We start from the raw sequence: 7,460 nt of genomic DNA on the forward strand, positions 1-7,460 counted from the left end.
TGTTCAAATGTGTGTGAATTCCTAAGTGACCAACCTGCTGAGGCCATCGGTCCCTACACTTAAACTAACTTATGCTACATAGACACATGCCTGAGGGAGGACTCGAACCTCCGGCGAGGCCAGGCGCACAATCAGCGAAATAGCGCCACAAACCGCGCGGTCACCCCGCGCGCCTCTGTGTTTGTGAATGATTGTTTTATGAGTTACCTCGGCCGACTTTGTGAATTGATTGTCTGTGTGTAAAAATTGGTGCGTTCGGTGTATGTATTATGGAAATTCCTCCCTGACCATCCCATGTAGTAGGCTAGTTTGAGCAAGTTTTAAATGTAATTTTTTGTGTTCCTGAATCTAATAATTTCTCTGTTTTAATGTTTAACGTGTGAACTGATTTGTGATGCAGTTTACTGTTTGTGGCGAAATCTACTTCCACTTTATGTGCGTTTGCTAATTTTTGGGAAATGTTACCTACAATTGGTATGCTGTGCACACATTTGACTGTTTTATTACAAGAGCTTGCTCAGAAGTAATGCTTCCGGATTTTTTATTCTCTTCACAATATCGGGTGAGTTTTTACGTGTCATGCATATTATTCGGTCGACTTATCCGCTTCGGTTCCGACCCTCTCCTGCTAGAGACCTTCGAATTGTAGCGTGTAACATGGAACTGTGTAACGTAACTGAATCGGTGCGTGAGATATAGTGTGTGCTGTAATCGAGTTTTTATGCGTAGAAAATTCGAAGAGTTCGTCCATACTCAGAGGACCTTCAGCATGACAATGCCACACCACGTATGAACGCTGCGATATCTTCAACAGTCCGACGCTTTGGGTTCACTGTCATCGATCATCCTCCGTGTAGCCCCAACTCGGTCCCATCAGATTTTCATATGTTTCCGAAACTTAAATACCCTCCGGGACTGCAGTTTGATAACTATGAAGCGGTACAGACAGGGTTGAGATAGTGACTCTGACAACAAACATTGTATAGTTACGATATCAACAAACTGACCTTTCGTTGTGAGAAATGTGATCGTCACCGTTGAGTAATAAATGTATATATACAGGAATACTAAAGGTTTAGAATATTACTAAAGATTTTTTAATAGCTGTAAGAGTTTTCAGCACGCCGTCATAGTTTTTTTTTTTGTTTTGCTTTTTGTTTCTGCACTTTATTATTGAACCGGGATAGTAATCAGCCAACGCAGTTTGCATGATGATGTCCAATTCCATAACCGCGTTTTCTTTGCTGAAAGGAACTTTGTTTGCACTGTGTAGCATCACTTTCTATGCAGACCTCTTGTGTGTGGCATTGGAAGCAGTCTTTCTCGTGTTTACCTTGAAACAGCTCCTATTCTGGTTTTCCATGCATAAATACAGAAAATTGGTAATGGCCTTACCGCAGTGGATACACCGGTTCCCGTCAGATCACCGAAGTTAAGCAGTGTCGGGCGTGGCCGGCACTTGGATGGATGACCATCCGGGCCGCCATTTGCTGTTGCCATTTTTCGGGGTGCACTCAGCCTCGCGATGCAAATTGAAGAGCTACTCGACCGAATAGTAGCGGCTCCGGTCCAAGAAGACCATCGTAACGACCGGGAAAGCGGTGTGCTGACCACACGCCCCTCCTATCCGCATCCTCAGCTGAGGCCTGAAGACGGAGTGCAAAATGTAGGACATTCATGCCAAAAATTAATTAATTAACGTAAGCGCGAGATAACTCATTGCAAATGAGAAAATCTGGAACATTAACAAGCAGTGTAACCGCCAGAATGTTGCATACAAAATGTAAAAATGCATGCATTGTGTTGTACAGGTGGCATATGTCAATTTGTGGTATGGAGTTCCATATTTGTTGCACTTCATCAGACAATACAGCGAAGGTTAATAATGTTTGTGGATGATGCGTGGGATAACCATATCAGTCATATGAAATAGCATCCCAGACCACTACTGCAGGTGTGCGTGCAGTGTGTCCAGCCCACTCACAAATGGGTTGCAGGTCCTCAACAGGCCTGCTTCTACCCAACACACGGCTATCACTGGCTCCGAGCCAGAATCACCTTCCATCAGAAAACAGAACAGATTGCTTTTGTTCTACAATATTACTTTTATTTTGTTAACCGGTTTTCGGCTTACAAGGCCACCTTCAGACATTTATTGAGTATTATCACCAAAGAAGTTACAACGTTTGCAAACAACATTGGAAAGGAAGTAACAGGTCTAGACTGAAATAGAAACATACGGTAAGTAACATCTTTGACAGTGCGGTGGTAATGCAGTGAAAAGGTAAAAATTTAACAGTACATAAATGACAATGTAAAGTAAAAATAACAATGTCATTTATGTACTGTTCAATTAAATGTAAAATAAAAATTGAACAGTACATAAATAACAATGTAAAGTAAAAATAACAATGCTATTTATGTACTGTTCAATTTTGTAGCCCTATTACATGACCGTGCTCAAACTAAGTGACGTGTTGACAATGGCGTCATTGTCGCCTTGCAGGTACTCACCACGTTCAATCTCAAAGGTAACAGACTCTCACGACCTAACGTTACGGGGTGTGTGTGTAAAGCAAACCTGATTTGCATCCTCTCAGTGGCGCTACTGGCTCCCTTCTTATGCGTCTCGCGGGAAGTCTCAATATACATCATCTTTCTGTGTGTAGAATCGCGCTTACCAATTTTCGCTTGTGTTGTACAACTCTTTGGTGTTGCGATTTGTTTCCATCAGTGAATTTTATGGTATTCAGGTGAAATCTATTTTCTTGTGGATAATATTGAATAAGTTTATGACGTTACAATGAAATGAATACCCCTAGCTGCATACAGGCATTGATATAAGTCAATGGGAGCAGTTGAAAATGTGTGCCCCGACCAGGACTCGAACCCGGAATCTCCTGCATACAGAGCAGACACTCTATCCATCTTTTTTCTTTTAGTTTTGTTCGTTGTCGATCGTTGTGGTTGGTCGTTGCGGACGTCAGAAGACATCCGTTCAAGTTCGTTTGTTAATCCTTCCACACAGCTTTTTTATTACAGAGGCCAACCAGCCGTCTGACCGAACACGCTGAGCTACCGTGCCGGCTATCCATCTGAGCCACCGAGGATATAGGAGCTAGCTTACATGGCAGACGCTCTATCCATCTGAGCCACCGACGACACAGAGGATAGTGTGACTACAGGGACTTATTTCTGGCTCGCCTCCAGTGAGACCCACATTCCCAACGTATTGCTCCACACTATATTCATAGTGCCGCTGCCCATTATATTTGTTACTCACGGCTTTTCGCCGATTCCCGTAAGAGGTCGGGCACTGTTTGTGCATCTGCACAGAAGAAGACGGTCAAATGGCAGGTGAGTCTTAACTATATGAAGATGGTATATGTTCTTTCGGACATGTCCGAAAGAACAGATACCATATGGTTGATGTGAATTACCTACCTTTCGTAGGTTTTTATAAGAAAGCCTCCTGGTGCTTGTGAATAGTTCCTGTGCTAGGCGGTTACTGAAAAAACGTACTCCTGTTTTATGATCAAGTCATCTACTCTCTCAGTTTTTAATCTGATTCACTCAGCATTGCATGATTTAATGGTAGGACCCTGCCATACCTTTGTTTTACTTTTGTATATTGACCTTATAACATCTCTTCCAGAATCGATCCATTGCGATAAACTGATTTTCTAAGTCGTCTACCGTGGGACAGAAGTATTGTGTCTTCGGAAAAGCTCATAGTTTTTACGTTTGTATTGTTTTGTGTCTGGTATTTGTCTTTACATTAGTACAATAGACTTTCGTAAAGACCCCTGCCGTGTTTCTTTGCCCAAGACACACTCTATGAATGGAATATACGACAGGCGAGGAAGAAATGAAATAGGAGCCATACGTAAAAGGGTAGCCAATTGTACATTCGAGACCGAAGCACGCGGCCGAAGCTGGAACCGTCAGGAAGCTGGTAAGTCAGCGGACGCTAACTCCCCGCTGAGACGGTCGCAGAGCGGGCGAGCGCCGCCGGAGAGACAAGGTGGAGCCGGTAGGTGTCCGTGTCGGCGACGCGTCACCCGGCTACTGCTGCGGCAACGCGGCGCTGCCCGGGCCACGGGTAGGAGCAGAGCCGACGGCCATTGTATGGAAATGGCCGCGCGCCTTGTCAGCGGACGGCTCGCAGCGGCGGGAAAACAAGCCTGCCCTCTGCAGAACTCAGCGGCACAGGGAGACCAGCCTCCACGGCAGAGACGAAAGGGGCCGGCCGCGCGTCAGCCTGCACGCGTCCTAGTGTCGTCTGTGGGCCACAGCGATTTCTGCACGTGTCTGAAGGCTTCATTCGTCTCATTCATAAAGCGGAAGGATTCGCAAGCACGAAAGAAACAACGCAGAAATACGTTGGCTCATAAACGTTCATCTGAGTTCTCAGCACCGTACAGGGTATCTCAGTTCTTTTGGATCATATTGAAACAGGTTACCCGCCAGGTCAGCCGAGAGCGCTAACGCGGTGCTCCCTGGACTCGGGTAGGGCGCACCGGCCTCAGAGCGAATCCGCCCAGCGGATTAACGGCGAGGCCCAGTGTGCCGGCCAGCCTGGATGTCGTTTTTAGGCGGTTTTCCACATCCCCCTAGGTGAATACCGGCCTGGTCCCCACGTCCCGCCTCAATTACATGGCTCTCAGACATCTGCACACTTTCGCACTATTCCGGGGATTACACTAGTCGCAGACAGTTGGGGTTCACTAATTTCTTCCCGGAGAGTACGGGGTGGCGGCAGGAAGGGCATCCGGCCTCCCCTTTAACTTACATTGCAACCTCCACTTAACCATACCGACCCTGCGTATGAGTGGGAAAAAAGGCACAAGCAAAAGAAAGAAAAAGAATATTGAAACAGGTTCACAACAGTTTAGATTGAGAAAGGGAACAAGTGGTCAGGAATGCATATACACTCCAGGAAATTGAAATAAGAACACCGTGAATTCATTGTCCCAGGAAGGGGAAACTTTATTGACACATTCCTGGGGTCAGATACATCACATGATCACACTGACAGAACCACAGGCACATAGACACAGGCAACAGAGCATGCACAATGTCGGCACTAGTACAGTGTATATCCACCTTTCGCAGCAATGCAGGCTGCTATTCTCCCATGGAGACGATCGTAGAGATGCTGGATGTAGTCCTGTGGAACGGCTTGCCATGCCATTTCCACCTGGCGCCTCAGTTGGACCAGCGTTCGTGCTGGACGTGCAGACCGCGTGAGACGACGCTTCATCCAGTCCCAAACATGCTCAATGGGGGACAGTTCCGGAGATCTTGCTGGCCAGGGTAGTTGACTTACACCTTCTAGAGCACGTTGGGTGGCACGGGATACATGCAGAAGTGCATTGTCCTGTTGGAACAGCAAATTCCCTTGCCGGTCTAGGAATTGTAGAACGATGGGTTCGATGAAGGTTTGGATGTACCGTGCACTATTCAGTGTCCCCTCGACGATCACCAGAGGTGTACGGCCAGTGTAGGAGATCGCTCCCCACACCATAATGCCTGGTGTTGGCCCTGTGTGCCTCGGTCGTATGCAGTCCTGATTGTGGCGCTCACCTGCACGGCGCCAAACACGCATACGATCATCATTGACACCAAGGCAGAAGCGACTCTCATCGCTGAAGACGACATGTCTCCATTCGTCTCTCCATTCACGCCTGTCGAGACACCACTGGAGGCGGGCTGCACGATGTTGGGGCGTGAGCGGAAGACGGCCTAACGGTGTGCGGGACCGTAGCCCAGCTACATGGAGACGGTTGCGAATGGTCCTCGCCGATACCCCAGGAGCAACAGTGTCCCTAATTTGCTGGGAAGTGGCGGTGCGGTCCCCTACGGCACTGCGTAGGATCCTATGGTCTTGGCGTGCATCCGTGCGTCGCTGCGGTCCGGTCCCAGGTCGACGGGCACGTGCACCTTCCGCCGACCACTGGCGACAACATCGATGTACTGTGGAGACCTCACGCCCCACGTGTTGAGCAATTCGGCGGTACGTCCACCCGGCCTCCCGCATGCCCACTATACGCTGTGCCGTGCGTGTGATCATTGCTTGTACAGCTCTCTCGCAGTGTCCGGAGCAAGTATGGTGGGTCTGATACACCGGTGTCAATGTGTTCTTTTTTCCATTTCCAGGAATGTAAATTGTGTTATTGACACATACAGTGTACATTGCAAAATACAATGTAGCTCACAGTATCTGTTTAAAGCGACGACCGCAAGTCTCGACGTATCTATTGTTACTGTGCAGGCAGCTTTGCCGCAATATCGTGGAGACCCTGGGTGTCTGTTGTACACTGGAACAGGCAACGTGTAATAAATAATCTACACTCCTGACCCCCACAAATATATACTGTATACAACTTAGTAGATGAGGTTGTGACGACCACATGCATTGCACCATCGCATTAACCCATGCTGCACGCACCTCACTGTTCCTGATGTAAGTTCTCTAGTGCATCACACTCTGTATGATGTGTCCATGGTGAAGTGTGTCGATGTGTAAGCATAGTCAGAAGAGTTGACAGACATGCTTCTGAACTGGCCGCTGTGGCCGAGCGGTTCTAGGCGCTTCAGTCCAGGACGGCGCTGCTGCTACGGTCACACTTTCTAATCCTGCCTCAGGCAAGGCTGTGTGTGATGTTCTTAGGTTAGTTAGGTTTAAGTAGTTCTAAGTCTAGGGGACTGATGACCTCAGATGTTAAGTCCCATAGTGCTTAGAGCCATTTTAACCATTTGAACATTCATCTGATGTATGGTGCGGTAGGATGTAGTGCCTGCAAAAAGCACAAATGTACAGATAACGACCAACAGGAGTTACCCTAATTGGAAGAAGTTTATCTCCATTGACACCAACTTATGAGAGATGGGTTCGTTCACGCCACAGAGAGCTGCCCAAGGCTCCCGCCGGAAACATGTCCAGTCACCAAACTTTGAAGAGATGACGTTGGATCGTGTGGCCAACCACCCAGCAATCCGTCAACTTGCCTGTGAAACTTACACTTCGAAGGATACTGTGTGGAGCGTACTGGTGGAACAGGTATTACACCCACATCATAAAGAAACGTGTGCAAGCACAATGACCAACAAGTTCTGAGCCCCGTGTTCACTTCTCTCAATGGATTCTCACCACATCTGGCCTCGGTGACCGAGTGGTTCTAGGCGCTTCAGATCGGAACCGTGCGACTGCTACGGTCGCAGGTTCTAATCCTGCCTCAGGCATGGATGTGTGTGATGTCCTTAGGTTAGTTAGGTTTAAGTAGTTCTAGGGGACTGATGACCTCAGATGTTAAGTTCCATAGTGCTCAGAACCATTTGAACCATTTTCATTATCACCACAATGCTGTAGTGCTTTGCTTCCTACAGATCGTATTTTTCACGGATGAAGCCTCATTCGCCCATGGTGGTGTTTCCAACTGCTGCAGCAGCCATGTCTA

At 47.5% G+C, this 7,460-nt stretch overlaps 1 pseudogene; it reads left to right on the forward strand.

Moving 5' to 3' along the window:
* Positions 1-1,381: 1,381 nt before the first annotated feature.
* LOC126274570 (5S ribosomal RNA) lies at positions 1,382-1,499 on the forward strand (annotated as a pseudogene).
* Positions 1,500-7,460: the final 5,961 nt, after the last annotated feature.

The sequence above is a fragment of the Schistocerca gregaria genome, chromosome 5, assembly GCF_023897955.1.
Source record: "Schistocerca gregaria isolate iqSchGreg1 chromosome 5, iqSchGreg1.2, whole genome shotgun sequence".
Classification (NCBI taxonomy): Eukaryota; Metazoa; Arthropoda; class Insecta; order Orthoptera; family Acrididae; genus Schistocerca; species Schistocerca gregaria.